Below are 17,328 nucleotides of genomic sequence, written 5' to 3'. Positions count from 1 at the left end.
CTCGAGACTCAACACTGCAATATGTCTATAAAGACTTATTTTTAGGGCTTTATAGTTTACAAGTTGTTTTTGTACCTTTAATTCTTACAATAACACCTCAAGGTAGAAGACGACATTATCATTATGATTCCATTTTATAGATGTGAAAACTGAGCCATAAAGACATGGTGACTTTGCTCAAGGTCACACACAAATGATGCAACAAAGACTAAAATTCAAGTCTTTTTACTTTGCAGTAAGCAAAGCCATTCGTTTTCTAGCATTCCAAGACACCCCTCCGTAGTCTCTGCATAATACATATTATACCTTATACATAATATGTCCTGTTTGTACATTTTCTTTGCTCTTCTTCCCCATCCCTCGAGCTTCTTTTCTTTCTTTCTTAGGTTGAAACTGAAACAACTTTAAATGATCCTAATTTTCTTACCAAACTACACACAAACCTATTATTTTCAAGCCTTACTGAGGGGGGTGGGAGAGGGAGAAGCTGTGTTGTTATACAGCTGTATAGATGATAGCATCATTACTGCATACTGCCATGTCCATGGCAACATATAATTCAGCAAAAACATAGTGATTCTTTCTCTACTTGGAAAAACATGTTCACAAATTATCCACCCCATCCTCTCCATTTATTGTTTCAGTTAGATGTAGGGTCTGAAATACCGTTTCTAGTTGGTTATTAATGGAAGAAGGAGTCTCTGTGCCAACTGTTTTCATATAATACTGTATTCTAAATCCCTGACCTGATACTGTTATTTTAAGATTAAGTGGGTTGAGCTCACTAATGTACATTATGGCATCATGTAAAATAGACATCCATTCTTTCTCCTAGTTCAAGATTAAATAATATATGATAGAAAGTGTATAGTGAGTAATGCACGAGTCCTCTATAACTATTTTTGTCTCAAAGGTAAATAGAAAGACCCAATAAATAAATCTGTTTCCAGACAAGCTAAATATATTTATACGTATTTTGTTTAAAAAATCACCAGTTTAGAACTTTTCTGAGATGCCAAGAAAGCCTTTAAACTTCTCATTTGTCTCTGTTTTCAATCCACCTGTTAATTTACATTTCAGTGTGTCTAGAAAAGATTGACAAAACTTTTAAGACCCAAACCTAAATGTCCATAGCTTTACCTTCCAACAACATAACTGTTTAAAATCTCAGAATTTGACATGTCATTTAGTTCAAGTGGCATAGCTGTCAACTATAACAATTTATACCAAACTACACCTTCCTACTTTGTAATGTAGTTACCTCCCTCATCTAGATGACATTTATTTGTGACATTAATTTATGACTCAACTCACATATCAAAGGGAAGTGTTATATGTTGGGAAACATTACTACTAAAAGTAAAAGAAAAGCCCACACCTCTATATTGCTATAAATGAGAGGTGTGTTTGCTTACATTAATAAAGATATTTCTTCACAAATATGGATCCTATTGCATTCATTTGACAGAGTACCTTTGCCAGAAGGTTGCTGACAGCAGTGCTGGGATCTCAGAGCAGCTGTGTAGGATGATTTTGCCATTGTCAAGAAGTCTTTTTAGTCATTATTTTCCATTGCTTTACTTTCCTTTTCAGTTCCTCTTCTCCTACACTTTCCTAATCCCCTTTCTTACTATCTAAAATATTGAGCTATAAAACCACGTGTATCGAGGGTATTTAAATTTTTTGAGGGTGTTTTGTTTTGGTTTGGTCTTCCTAAGATTTGCTCTCCTTCTAACCCTTAGCTCTTTAGAGGAAATGCACAATGTCCTTTCACGGACATTCAGAGTAATGATGATATCTATAAAATTAAAAAGAATTGTTGAGTTTGGCAGTTTCTTATCAGATAACCCAGCGATTCCTCTCCCAGATATTTACCCACAAGAAATGAAAACATGTTCACCAAATACACATACACACCACACACACACAAAAAAAAGAAACTCATAAAAAATGTTCACAATAGTTTTATTCAAATAGCTCAAACTTGGAAATAACCCAGATATCCATTAATAGGTGAGTGAATAAACAAATTGTGGTGTATTCATACAATAGTCTACTACTCAGTGGTAAAACGAAATTACTGAGAAACACAATGTAGATGAATCCCAAAAACATGCTGAGTGAAAAAAAAATCCAGGCACAAAAGAATACATACTGATTCCATTTACATGAAATTGTAGGAGCACCTGGGTGGCTCAGTCGGTTAAGCATCTGCCTTCAGCTCAGGTCGTGATTCTGATGTGCTGGGATCGAGTCCCTGCAGTGCCTGGAACCTGCTTCTCCCTATCCCTCTGCTGTTCTCCCTGCTTGTGCTCTCTCTCTCTGTGAAAAAAAAAAAAAAAACAGACAGGGATCCTTGGGTGGCTCAGCGGTTTAGCGCCTGCCTTCAGGCCAAGGCGTGATCCTGGAGTCCTGGGATCAAGTCCCACATCAGGCTCCCTGCATGGAGCCTGCTTCTCCCTCTGCCTGTGTCTCTGCCTCTCTCTCTCTGTGTCTCTCTCATATATAAATAAATATTTTTTAAAAAAAGAAAAAACAAAAAAAGCCAAAAAAAAAAAAAACCTACATGAAATTCTAGAACAGGCACCATAGTAATCTATGGTGACAGAATGGGCAAAACTAATCTATGGTGGTTGCCTGCAACTGAGGTGGGGTGGGAGATTGATGAGAAAGGAGTAAGAAGGAATTGGAGGGGGTGGGAGATTAAAATATTCTATATCTTTAAAAAATAAATAAATAAAAATAAAATAAACTATATATTAACTGAGTGGTCACATATATATATTCATTTGTCAAAATAATTAAAGTGGGGCCTCTGGGTGGCTCAGCATCTCTTTTTTTTAAAGAAATATTTATTTATTTATTTATTTATTTATTTATTTATTTATTTATTTATTTATTTAAGAGAGAGAGAGAGCGCGCACATGAATTGAGGGGGTTGCAGAGGGAGAGAGAATCTTTAAGCAAACTCCCCACTGAGCACTGGAGCCTGATGCAGGGCTTGATCCCAGGGCCCTAAGATCATGACCTGAGCCGAAATCAAGAGTCAGAGGCTTAACTGATTTAGCCACCCCAAGTGTCTGACTCTTGATCTCAGTTCAAGTCTTAATCTCAGGGTCATGTGTTCAAGCCTAGCCTGGGACCTACTTAATAAAAAAATTTTTTAATAAAATTAAATAAATATATATTAAAATGTACATTTTTATGTAACAGTATTGTAAGTAAATTATACCTCAATAAAGTTGATTTTAGGGCAGCCCCGGTGGCTCAGAGGTTTGGTGCCACCTTCAATCCAGGGCGTGATCCTGGAGACCTGGGGTTGAGTCCCATGTCAGGTTCCCTGCATGTGCAGCCTGCTCTGCCCTCTGCCTCTGTTTCAGCCTCTCTCTCTCTCTCTCTCTCTCTCTCTCTCTCTCTCTCACTCTGTGTCTCTCATGAATAAATAAAATCTTTTTTAAAAAGTTGATTTTAAAAGTTAAACAGAATTGATTAATGTGTTAGTCCTTGTCCTTTTTGCTCTTATATCCATTCCTTCTCCCCCTTTGCTCTGTATTGTAGGGAGGCTGAACCTTTCAGGCTATAGTCACAAGGTTCCTTGACAGTTGACTTCCAGCTGAAATTTGCATTGGCAGGAAAGTGGAAGGTGGGAGGAAAGGTGAAAACCAGGATATTTATTCCCTGTCCCCTATCTCAGTTCTAATGCCTGCTGCATCTCCTTGGTAACTTTGCTCCTCCTGAACATGTCTATTGAAATTCCAGCTTTTGCCTACGATACCAGTCTCTGAATTCCAGAAACATCTTCTTCCATTTGTCCATCAGCCTACAGATGATAGTGGCTTCTAGCTTCCTAATCTTGCCTGCTATGGACTCAATATTTGTGTTCTCCCAAAATTCTTATGTTGAAATCCTAACACCCAACGTGACAGTATTAGTAGGTGGAGCCTTTGGGAGGTAATTAGGTCATGAAGGTTTGGTCATAGGATTAGTGTTCTTAAAAAAGAGGCTCAAGAAAGACCCTTCTCCCTTTCTACCACATGAAGACACAGTAAAAAGATGGCTTTCTGTAATCAGATGCTAAATCTGCCAGAACCCTGATCTTAGACCTTCCAGCCTCCAGAACCATGAGAAATACATGTTTGTTGATTATAAGCCACCCAGCTTATGATATTTTTGTTATAGCTGCCCAAACAAGACTGTCTTACCTTCCCTTTTGACTTTTCAGCTCTTCTATCACTTGTATAACAAATTTCCTGTATTCTATTCCTTGATTTCTTAACTGGATCTCAATTGATGCAATAACAAATACAACTTTAAAGAGCCATAAAATGGATTATATATATAAAATAAGTACAAAGGGATTAAGCAGACATTAAAGCAAGTTTAGATCTTCAAAGTTGCTTCTGGAACATTGAGCTTACTTGAAGTTAGCAGTAAATGATTTCCTAGAATTAAAAGTTATGATAGGTTGCCAGTGGTTCAAGGGAAGTGGGAAAGGATGAATAGATAGCACACAGAGGATTTTCAGGGCAGCAAAAACTATTCTGTATGATACTATAATGGTGGACACATATCATTAGACATTTACGAAGGCCCACAGGATATATAACACAGTGAACCCAAATGTGAACTGTATACTTTAGTTAATAATGAATTGATTCAATTATTGGCTCAATTATAACAAATGTACCTAACTACTGTAAGATGTTAAATAATTGGGGAAACTGGGAATGGGAGAGAAGACCTATATGTGAGAACTCTCCATCCTTTCTCCTCTTTTGGTAAATCTAAAACTGCTCCAAAAAATAAGGTCTATTAATTTTAAAAAGGTAAAATATTCGACACGTGGTAAATAACTGGTACTTGTAACTAAGAAAAATCTATTTCTTAGTTTATCTTCACTCTTTTGTACACTATTCTAAAATATGCCTGTTTTATCTCTTTATAAAAAAAAAGAAATACTATTTCCAAAAAACCCTCAATTTTATTATTGCCAATTATAAAAAGCTATCAACTTGAAATTGATGCCATATCTCAAATGACAAAACAAATGTTTTTATATTTTTGAAAAAGTGTAGTAATAATAAAATATATAATCTTAGGTCTAGTGCCTAGGAAAATGTTTAAGGCCAGGCCTAATGATGAATGTTAAAATGTAAATATAAGGATGTGTAATTTTTCACTCATATTTTAAAAATTGAATGGAAGGATGACTAATGTGTAAGTACTTGTTAAGATATTAAATCAGGGGACACCTGGGTGGCTCAGTGACTGGGCATCTGCCTTTGGCTCAGGGCATGATCCCGGGGTCCTAGAATCAAGTCCCACATCAGGATCCCCACGTGAACGTGAAGCCTGCTTCTCCCTCTGCCTGTGTCTCTGCCTGCCTCTCTCTCTCTCTCTCTCTCTCTCTCTCTGTGTGTGTGTCTCTCATGAATACATAAATAAAAATCTTAAAAAAAAAAAAAGATATTAAATCAGTTGTGTTGTCAAACTGACCAGTAGGGAGCAATAGAATACTTGACAACTGAAAAAACTGAGCACATAGAAGTGTTTTCAAATAAGAATTTCTTCCCCCTTTCTCCTCAATATACCCTAGCTACATATTTTCCATTCTAAATCAATAACTTTAAAATAATCTCCATTTGCTGCCAAAAATATGACTGCTATATTAATTTTTATTCCTTTTCTATTGCTAGCTAATTGGTCATATTGCAGCAACAGTCCAAAGCTGTCAAAATTAAAATTCATGTCAGGTAATAACAGGCCTACATGCACTATTTCATTGGTTTTAACAAGCAAAGAAGTCCCCCAAACAGCCTCTTTTTTCTTACTGTTTTAACCACTACTGATAACAATCTTTGTTTTTATCTAGCATAGTTCTTTGAGGAACCAAAATTGTGAACTTATTACAACATGCTTATGAAAGAGGAAGCGGGCAGGGGTCCGTGGTAATTTCTGATGAAGGCACTATAAACGGCTAATATGTGGTATATGCCTTCTGTAATTAATGGTTCTTCTAAAATGAATTGACTCTATTAAAAAATGCACTTCAATATTTTGCTACTGGTTTCCACTTTATAGAAACTAAAAAGTGCTTTATGGTGGTAAAAATCTATATAATCATTTCCCTGTATATATTTATTTACAGTAATTACATGCAAGAATTGAGAGTGATATTGGTCATGTTCTAGTTTAATCAGCAGATGCCCATTACCACTCTGGAGCATTCATCAAAAAATCCAACTGCTTTTTAAAATAAAAATGAAATAGGCAACTAAATATGAAAACTTCATAAAGGTGTCTTCTATGCTCTGAGAGTTCTTAACACCTTATTCTTTGTTGAGTGTGAATCTAATGGAATTGAGCCACAATAACATTTGTGACTAGAAGGGAAGATGGAAATGATTCCATTAACCTAGAGTGCTGTAACATATGGTAATCATAGGAGGTAGAATAGCTGTGTTGGACAAGGGTAGATGTAAGCCATGTGGCACAGACGTTATCAATTACACATTACCACACATGGCAACCATGCTGACACAATGTATCTTCTCCAAAAAGGAAATGATTTTGGGCATATGAAGCCGTTTGTTGCCTTATGAAAGAGTGATCTATAAATGACATATCTGGCACCAATGTAGCACACGTGGTTTCTAGCTAATCCTGCAAGTTGAGGACAATTAAGATTTGATAAACCTCCATATACCTAAATAACAGTACAATACATTGCAGTTATTTGAACAAAGGCAGCTAATCAAAATATTTAGCAAAATAAATTTGGGTCCTTCATGTATAAAATTATTTTTCAAATATCTTTTTAAATTATCATATAAAATTTTGGAATTTTGTATCTCTGGAAATATATGCCAATACATGAAATTATTGGTATAAAACCTATGGGATAGGCAAAAGGTCAACTAAGGTGTACTGGGAGATGGAATTACAGTAATTGCTCCCAGGTTTGACAAAAATATTGAATTTGAAAGAAACATGATAAAAATTGTTCTAAGAAAATTTGATATATAAACATTCTTTCAGATGAATGCAGGGTAGATTGAAGAAGAAACACTAAAGGCTGAAAGATCAGTTGGGCAGTGGGAGAGAATGAGAACACAGAAGAGAATGATTCATTGGGAATGAAAATGAAAATAAAGAGAAGCTAAAAGACACTGTACAGGAAAATCTGAAATTCTACAGTTTCACCTGAAGACACAACCTACCCAGGGAGGCTCTCAAGAAGCTGTTCTGGATGTCTATTGCTGCATAACTACCTCAAAACTTAGTGGCTAAAACCAAAACCATTTTATAGTATTTCACAGTATTTGTAAGTTGACTGGGTCAGCCAGGTGGTTCTCATCTGTAGGTCTCATGAGGTTCCAATCAGATAGAAGTTAATAGGGAATAAAGTCATCTGAAGATTCAAATGAGCTAGATGTCCAAGAGAACTCGCTTAGATTTTACTTTTTTCATTATTTTGAAAAAACTGAGTGAAAAATGGCTAATATGTACATTGTTTTCTAGATACTCATTTGACTGTGTTGCCAAACCAAGAGTTGAAGCTGGCTATAAACTGGGTCTTCAGCTGGGCCTATCAATTTTAATGCCTGCACATAACTTCTCCAAAATGATAGCCTTAGAGTAGTCAAATTTCTTACATGGTGGCTCAGTGTTCCAAGAGTGAGTATTCAGTAAACATGACAGAAAGTGCATAGACTTTTATAACCTGGTGTCATAAGTTAATAACATCACTTTAGTGGTACACTATTGGTCAAAGCAGTAATAGGCCCTTTCAGATTCAAGACAAAGGGACAAAATATATCCCACCTCCTGATGAGAAGAGTATCAAAGAATATTCTAAAACCACCATAGTGACAATTACCTGCATGAATTTATGACAAAGTATAGCCACTTGAACTTGGAGGTTCAGAAGTGTGAGTGTTCCAACCTTAATTACACAGAAGGATGTTAACTAACAAATCTCAAAAGAAACTGGGCAGCCTGGGAGGCTCAGCAGTTTAGCACCACCTTTGGCCCAGGGCGTGATCCTGGAGACCTGGGATCAAGTCCTGTGTCGGGCTCCCTGCATGGAGCCTGCTTCTCCCTCTGCCTATATCTCTGCCTCTCTCTCTCTCTCTCTCTCTCTCTGTCTCTCATGAAAATAAAATGTTTTTTAAAAAAAAGAAGCTGATATATAAAAATCACAATAACATACAAATTTACAATGAGAACCATTAACTTCCATTGAGACCGGACATTTGCATTGATATGGCTGAAACTAACTGGGAACCAATTTATCAACAGATTGATAATTGATGTACATGGAATCAAGTAAGAGTTCACTATGACTCAAATATTTAATAGCATCAAACTGAGATAGCCTGATGCAATCATTTTTAAAATAAGGATCAGGTATCAAGACCAATCTCAGAAGGACCCTCAACCCTTTGAACAGGGCTTGAGTAGTTATGTAAAAGCTTGCTCCATTTCGACCCTCCCTTTTCTACCATCTTTTATGGTTTACCAAGCCTTCTTTTGATTGACACATTTTTAAGAATATTCCCCCATGCCATATTTTCTCAACTTAGAGTTTCCAACCTCAGCATTATTGATGTTTTGGGCCAAATAATTCTTTGTTGGAAGACTATAATGTATATTTTATGATGTTTAGCAGCATACCTGACCTTTACCCACCAAATGCCAATGGCACCTATCCCTACAGTTGTGATGACCAGAGTATCTCCACACTGCCAAATGTCCCCTGGGAGACAAAAATCATCCCACCTCGAGTACCACTTCATTAATATAATTAAGAGCATGGGCTCTCAAGTTAGACTTCTTTTGAATTTCTGATAGGCTGTTTCCCAATGGTATGACCTTGAGCAAGTTATAATTTACAATGTACATTCCTTTTTTTTGGTTACCCAGCAACTATACCACTTTCCTAGCAATATCTCACTCTCTTTGAGGGAGTTATCTCTCCTCCATTTTATGTAATTTGGATAGTATTCCTGTCCTCCTCTTACATAAGCCAAAGATAATTCTAGTGATTTCTCCCAGATTCTATCACATTCTGGGGTCAGACACTGATCTAAGTTAGGTCAACAGAATACTCTCTCCCCAGACTTTGAATGTTGAGCAAGAAGTAAAGATAGGGGATGCCTGGGTGGCTCAGCGGTTGGGCGCCTGCCTTCAGCTCAGGTTGTGATCCCGGGATCTGGAATCGAGTCTCGCATCGAGCTCCCTGTGAGAAACCTGCTTCTCCCTCTGCCTATGTGTCTGCCTCTCTCTCTCTCTCTTCTGTGTCTCTCATAAATAAATAAATCTTTTTTAAAAAGAGAGATAAGAAGAAGGGTGATAGTTCATTCATCAGTGGGTTCCTACCATGAGACCAATCTCATGGTCCTTGTTGTCTAGTGCTCTGAAATTAACTAGGTCATGCATTTCTGAGCTGGTTTCTTCTGCCTTCCTATCATTTCTGTAAGTTTTTTTTTATGTCTTTCCAATAAGTTCTTTTTGCCTTAAATTTCCAGTAAGTTTCCATTATTTACAATTGAAGAATCCTAATAGATGCAACTTATCTGAGGATAAAAATACCTACCCTTAACAAAGTTACTGAATGGGCTATTTTACAATAATACATGTAAAGTACTTAGCATAGTCCCTGACATGTGGCAATCAGACGATAAATGTTAGCTACTATTAGTAAGGGTCTTTAAGATTTCATAGTTTAATTCTGAGGGCAAAGTTATTTCTCTAAATTGCAAGTTCTTAGAGTCTTAGTGGGACTTGCTGACACTTGAGTGTATAGAATTAATTATAGAATTAATAATTTGGCAGCAGATAAGACATGTAGTAATTATGAGAGTACGTCTTTGAGAAAGATTCTAATATTAAGAGAAGTGAAATACAGAACAAGCTGGTGGTTTCCAGAGGGGAGGTGAGTGATGGATGGGTGAAATAGGTGATGGGGATTAAGGAGTGCACTTGTCTGATGAGCACTGGATGATATATGCAATTGTTGAATCACCATATTATATATATGAAACTAATACAACACTGTATATAACACTGTATATTAACTATACTAGAATTAAAATGAAATTTTAAAAATTTAAAGATTTTGTTTATTTGCTAGAGAGAGAGCAAGCACAAATGGGGAGAGGGGTGAAGGGAGAGGAACAGTCAAGACACCCCACTGAGCACAGAGCCACTGTGGGTCTTGATCCCAGGACCCCAAGATTATGACCTAAGCCAAAGTCAGAAGCTTAACTGAGCTACCCAGGACCCCTAAAATGAGATGAAATGTTTTAAAAAGAGAAATGAAGTAGAAAAAAGAAAACCAGTTTGGGGATTGAAATAGCATTGTTGTTTTTTTCTAAGATTTTTTTTTTTTCAGTAACCTCTACACCCAGTGTGAGGCTCAAACTTACAACCCTGAGATCAAGAGTCGCATGCTCCACTGACTGAGTCAGCCAGGCACCCAGGTTTGGTTTTATATTCGTTAAATATTTGATAGAATTATGACATTGTTCACAGAAAATGGACTGCAAGGGTTTGGAGCATGGGTGATTAAGACTTGATTTGGGACACAAAAAAGGATTAACATGACAACTGAAATAAGAAACTAAGGTAATTCTTCCAAGGCTGGAGAGAAAGTGGACATCTTAAGGTATTCTTTCATTATAAACAGAAGCCAATTGGTGCTGATTTAACAAAGAAACAATTTATGGGAAAGAATAAAGTAGGAGAAATAGAGTCACTTCAACTATCTTATCCAGTCATTGCTGCTGAAATAAATATATTTCAATCACTTTTCTCCAGTCCTGGGTCTTCTACTCAAGTTTCAAGTGTAGGGGCAGGAGCATCATTGACTCCACCTGAGCTCCTGGCCTACCCCTCACTAATGAGGGGGCAAGACACCAGAAATTACAGTCCCACTAAGACTTTATAAATTAAAGAATGGGAAACACAACTGTACAAAAGGAAAACAGGGAGCTATTAAGAAGAGGACATGTGGGGCAGCCCAGGTGGCTCAGCAGTTTAGCGCAGCCTTCAGCCCAGGGCATGATCCTGGAGACTCGGGATCGACTCCCATGTTGGGCTCCCTGCATGGAGCCTGCTTCTCCCTCTGCCTGTGTCTCTGCCTCTCTTTCTCTCTGTGTCTCTCATGAATAAATAAATAAACATTTTTTAAAAAGAAAAAAGGAGACATGTGCTTGCTTCAGCAGCACATATATTAAGAAGGGGACATGTATGTTGATTATCAAAAAACACCCTATGCATGTACATTAAAGGGGTCTCCAATTCAGGCAAAGGAGCAAGATGGTCTTATATCAAAGTTCCCAAGGGGACAGAGTTTCAAAGTGCCAAATGTTGCTTCAAGGATGAGAATTGTAAGGGGAAGAGGCCTGCAACTCCATCAATTTTATTGAACTTTATGGGGCGCCTGCATGGCAGGGTCAGTTAAGCATCTGCCTTCAGCTCAGATCATGATCCCAGGGTCCTGCCTCTCCCCCTGTTTGTGCTTGCTTTCTATCTCTCCCTCTCAAATAACTAAAAACCTTAAAATTTTTTATTGAACTTTGGAGAATACAATTTTGGTAGAATAGTGAACAAGCGAATATAAAAGCCAAGTTAGAAAAGGAAAGGAATGATGAGAGGTCCAGTTTTTAGGAAGTTCATAAAGTGCTTCTTCCTCCATAGTATCAGTGTACTTTATCTAAATTGAGCAACTCAAGGCAGCCTTGGAAGCATAGCCAAGGGAACCTGGGTGGCTCAGCAGTTGGGCATCTGCCTTCAGCTCAGGGCATGATCCCGGGATCTGGGATTGAATCCCGTATCAGGCTCCTTGCAGAAAGCCTGCTTCTCCCTCTGCCTGTGTCTCTGCCTCTCTTTCTTTATGTCTCTCATGAATGAATAAATAGAAAGAAAGAAAGAAAGAAAGAAAGAAAGAAAGAAAGAAAGAAAGAAAGGAAGGAAGGAAGGAAGGAAGGAAGGAAGGAAGGAAGGAAGGAAAGAAAGAAAGAAAGAAAGAAAGAAAGAAAGAAAGAAAGAAAGAAAGAAAAGAAAGAAAAAGAAAAGAAAAAAGAATAGCCAAATCTGTAAATGTTGGACTTCCAATTTCATTAAATATTTGAAAGCCAATTGGCTGCCCAAATAAACAAAATCTTAAAAAAAAAAAAAAAAAAAAAGCTAGTGCAAATATTACTTTAAAAAAATTAATTGGGGCAGCCGGAGTGGCTCAGCAGTTTAGTGACACTTTCAGCCCAGGGCCTGATCCTGGAGATCCAGGATCGAGTTACACGTCAGGCTCCCTCCATGGAGCCTGCTTCTCCCTCTCTCTATGTCTCTGCCTTTCTCTCTCTCTCTCTCTCTCTCTCTCTCTCTGTCTCTCATGAATAAATAAAATCTTTAAAAAATAAATAAAATTTAAAAAATAAAAAATTAATTGAAAAACAGGGGTGCCAAAAAAAAAAAGAAAAACAGGGGTGCCTGGGTGACTCAGTCGGTTAAGCATCTGCCTTCAGCTCAGGTCATGATCCCAGGGTTCTGGGATGGAGCCCCAGGAGCCCCACATTGGGCTCCCTGCTAAGCATAGAGTCAGCTCCTTCCTCGCCTTCTGCCCCTCCCCCCTCACTTGTGTTTTCTCTCTCGTTTGCTCTCTCTCTCAAATAAATGAATAAAATCTTTTTTAAAAATGTAATCAGAAAATTTTAAAAAAAAATTTTAAGAAGATTATTTATTCATGAGAGACACAGAGAGAGAGGCAGAGACATAGGCAGAGGGAGAAGCAGGCTCCCTGCCAGGAGCCTGAGGCGGAACTCGATCCCAGACCCCAGGATCATGCCCTGAGCCAAAGGCAGATGTTCAACCGCTGAGCCACCCAAGCATCCCTACATGACCTCTTAACATGAATTCTATATGCTTCTTTGCTTTTGTCTTTTTTTAAGATTTTATTTATTTACTCATGAGGGACAGAGACAGAGAGAGGCAGACACAGGCAGAGGAAAAAGCAGGCTCCATGCAGGGAGCCGGACATGGGACTCCATCCCAGGTCTCTAGGATCACTCCCTGGGCTGAAGGTGGCGCTAAACCGCTGAGCCACCCCGGCTGCCCTGCTTTTGTCTTTTATCTGTATTAATTTTTAAATTTTGAAATAGGTAAAACATGTTTTCATGAATTCTCAAGCCGTTCTGAGAACCCAACTTTTATGTTCTCATAAAACAGGCTACACATAAAATTATTCTCAGAGTAATGGTGTGTTTAAAAATTCACACTTACTGCACATGAGGAAAGCCAAATGGGTAGTGAGATTCAAATGGATAGTTGAAGCACAGAAAGGCCAATGTCAATGATGAACTAAATCTGAAAACAGACAAAGGATTAACTGTGGTTGAATATACACGAAATCTTGTCAACATGTTTTATGCCAAAATCAGTTCTGAGGGAGCAAAATGTTCTGTAAATTTTTAACAGTAACAGTAAATTTAGGCACTGACGTTAACTAAAAATACATATTATGAACAGCCAGCCTCTCTTCTGTAACTCAATGGTTTTTTTAAAAGCAATAGAACATTTCAACATTATGTCTCAAAACTGAAATGTAATGTATTGGAATAAAACCACTAGTATTATTGATTTTGAAAATTAAAAAATGTGTAAATGTCACTTTTCCATATTTTTTAGTATTGCTCATTTAAACTGAATATTTAATAATGCCTTTACAGTAAGAGAAACCACAAAATATCCAACAGTGAATTTAGCAATCATTTTAGTCCTACATTGTTTTATAAATAAGAAAAGGTCATGGGAAAATAAAGGTGCCAAAATTGACATGGCTTATTAATGTCTCAGCTGAAATTAGAATGCAGGTCTTCTGGCTCTAGTCGTATGTTTTTTCTACCACATTATAAGGTGATAACTAGATGTAAACATTTTACTAGGAACATTATTAACAACAACAAAAAAACAGTTTAGAAAATAAAAATGGTGGATATAAGAAATGAAAGTAAATTTATTAGGGTTAAAATTTAAGCTAGTAGGAATAGTTTGAAAATATTTCAAAGTCAAATCAACTGTCCCAAACTTGATAAGCAATAAAAGTCAATAAAAGTTTCAGGAAACCAAACGTGTTGCTCATATGAATTTATAAGCAAAATAATATTGGAAACAACCCAAAATGAGGGGCACCTGGGTGGCTCAGTCAGTTGAGCATCCAACTCTTAATTTCGGCTCAGGTCATGGAATTGAACTCAGTGGAGTATGCTTCTCTTCCTCTGCCCCTCCCCTGGCGTGCCCTCTTTCTCTCTCTTTTTCAAATAATAATAATAATTTAAAAAAAAACACCAAAACGCCAAATGTTCAAGAAGTTAAACATTTTAAGTGAATTTTTAAATGTGGAATATACTTGTAATGGAATACTGTTCAGCCATAAAAAATGAAGTTCTTATACATGCTACACCATGGATGAACCTTGAAAGCATGCTAAGTAAAATAAACCAGGCACAAAAGGAAAAATATTGCATGATTCCACTTATATAAAATACATACAATAGGCAATCTCATAGAGAGTAGATCAGAGATTACCAGGAGCTTGTGGGGGGAGCAATGCACAGAATGGAAAATTTTGCTTCAAGTGTACAGAGTTTGTTTGGGTGATGAAAGTTTTAGAAACTGGTGATAACTATACAACACTGTGCATGTAGTCAATGCCACTAAATCGCACACTTAAAAAAGGTTAAAATAGCAAATTTTATATCTATTTTGTCACAATTTTAAAAAGTTAAAAAAATATTTTGGGGCACCTGGCTGGCTCAGTCAGCAGAGCACGTGTCTCAATCTCAGGGACATGAGTTCAAGCCTCACATTGGGCATAGGGCTTATTTAAAAAAAAAAATAGCAATAAAAAAGTCAAACAAAAATTTCAATACCACTATTAAGTTATATTTTTCAATAGTAAAAAATCCTCAGATACATTAACCTATGCATGACAAGTTGTATTCTTATCTGACCTTTGGAGAAACAGAATTTATTCTAAATCTTATTTGAAACATTCATTCAACAAGTAGTTGTTTAATGTTTGTATGTTAGGCTTTAGACGGATAGATGGATAGAAGGAATGAATATAGACAGACCAGCCTATCCCATCTACCTTACAGAAGGATCAAATTAAATAATGTAAAAGTGTTTGAAAATCGTAAGACATTATATGAATATTTTGTTACATATCCCCCCCCAAATTCAAGCTAAAGTTATAATGCTCTGGGAGGAAAAATACTTTTTTTAAAAAATTTTTTATTTATTTATGATAGTCACACAGAGAGGGAGAGAGAGGCAGAGACACAGGCAGAGGGAGAAGCAGGCTCCATGCACCGGGAGCCCGATGTGGGACTCGATCCCGGGTCTCCAGGATCGCGCCCTGGGCCAAAGGCAGGCACCAAACCGCTGCGCCACCCAGGGATCCCCGAAAAATACTTTTAAAAAGGGTAAGTTGTTTGTAAAACCAACTAGAGAGAATTAGTTAATAAAGACTACCCATGTGTTTGAAAAATTATAGATTTATGCATTAAAGATACTGGTGGAATTATCTCTAAGGTTTCCTCCAGCAATAAAAATCTATAATCATTGCTTTGAAGTATTAAGCTTCTATCCTGAAAAATAAAACAAAAAAACAAATTCCTGAGTTAGATTGTCGGAGCTTTTAATTCTATACCTTATTATATTTTTTACCTTTAATAACTTTTTTGAAATCAAACTTTCTTTTTAAGATTTTATTTATTTATTCATGAGAGACACAGAGAGAAAGAGAGGCAGAGACACAGGCAGAGGGAGAAGCAGGCTCCATGCATGGAGCCTGAAATGGGACTTGATCCCAGATCTTCACCATCACGCCCTGGGCTGAAGGCGGTGCTAGACCACTGAGCCACGCGGGCTGCTCTCAAACTTTATTTTCCAAGTGCATTAATGTGGAAAAGGCTTCCCAAAACAGAGCAATTCTGAATTGCTAGTTTTTGTTTACTCTTCCCAAAATGAGGGGTGCCTGGTTGGCTCAGTCGGATAAGCATCCGCCTTAGGCTCAAGTCATGATCCCAGGGTCCTGGGTCCTGGGATCGAGCCCCACATCAGGCTCTCTGCTGGGTTGAGAGCCTGCTTCTCCCTCTTCCTCTGCTTGTTGCTCCCCTTGCTTGTGCTGTCAAATGAATAAAAAATTTTTTTTAAAGATTTTATTTATTCACAAGAGACGCAGAGACACAGGCAGAGGGAGAAGCAGGCTCCTCATGGGGAGCCAGATGCTGGTACTCGATCCGGGGACTCCAGGACCTCGCCCTGAGTGGAAGGCAGATGTTCAACTGCTGAGCTACCTAGGTGTCCCAAGAATGAGTAGTTTTTAAAGTAGACTATTAATGGCCTGTGCCTATGTTGTACTAATTGTGGCCAGGGCATTGCAAAACATGGAATTGATATAATATGGTGGAAATAAATGTTTTTTTGTGTGTGCAAGTGTATCTATGTGTATAAATGAATTACCAGAAAGGATGATAGCAGTGGCATGAAAAGGAGTAAAAGCCAATATACATCTTTTGGATTTACCACACTGCCCAACCACAAAATGAAAAATGGATGCAATCATTGGTTAACCAGGAGGTGAGGCCTTTAACTGACTTACTGGTTGTAGTAGGTGGCAAATGTATAAATCCTGTAATGATAGATATTCCATCAAAGTGGAAGTTAAAACAGAAGAGACTGGGGAAAAATTTATACTTACATACATTTTATAATTAAGAAAGAATAATAGTCCTTGAAAAATAAAACTTTCAAAAAACTAAGGAACTATCATTTCTTTTTGTATCTTTTACCCTTTCACTCTCATAAACGGGAATGACCATCTATGAATACGGTTAAAAATGGCAACAAGTCTGTCCCAGTGCTTTCCAAACTTTAATGTGTATATTTATCACCTAAGGATCATTATTTCTTAAATCGTGTTACCATATAAATTGAAGGGGCTGAATTAGGACTCCCCCAAAACATTTACAACCTAATTCTGGAATTTGTGAATGTTAATTTACACGCGAAAGGCACTTTGCAGATATGAATAAGGGCCTTGAGATAGAAGTATTATCCTGGGTTATCTGAGCCCTAAGTGTAATCACAAGAGTCCTATAAAAGGAAGGTAGGAGACAGTTGGAAAATGGCAATTGAAAAAAACTGGAGAGAGAGATTGGAAGATGCTACACTGCTGTCTCTGAAGATGGGCTATGAGCCAAAGAATGCAGGCAGCCTCTAGAAGCTAGAAAAGGCAAGAAAATGGATTTTCCCTGCACTCTC

General features: G+C 37.4%; 1 long non-coding RNA gene across 1 annotated transcript; it reads right to left on the bottom strand.

Moving 5' to 3' along the window:
• Window positions 1–1,949: 1,949 nt before the first annotated feature.
• LOC129504642 (uncharacterized) lies at window positions 1,950–13,433 on the bottom strand. The gene is made up of 2 exons (XR_008663392.1): window positions 13,282–13,433; window positions 1,950–2,322 (listed from the first exon to the last, which is right to left on the bottom strand). It is a non-coding gene; the product is annotated as an uncharacterized LOC129504642 (long non-coding RNA).
• Window positions 13,434–17,328: the final 3,895 nt, after the last annotated feature.

The sequence above is a fragment of the Nyctereutes procyonoides genome, unplaced genomic scaffold (assembly GCF_905146905.1).
Source record: "Nyctereutes procyonoides isolate TBG_1078 unplaced genomic scaffold, NYPRO_anot_genome, whole genome shotgun sequence".
Taxonomy (NCBI): Eukaryota; Metazoa; Chordata; class Mammalia; order Carnivora; family Canidae; genus Nyctereutes; species Nyctereutes procyonoides.
The sequence above is the reverse complement of the archived record's forward strand: the minus strand, read 5'-3'. Positions and strand labels throughout refer to the sequence as shown.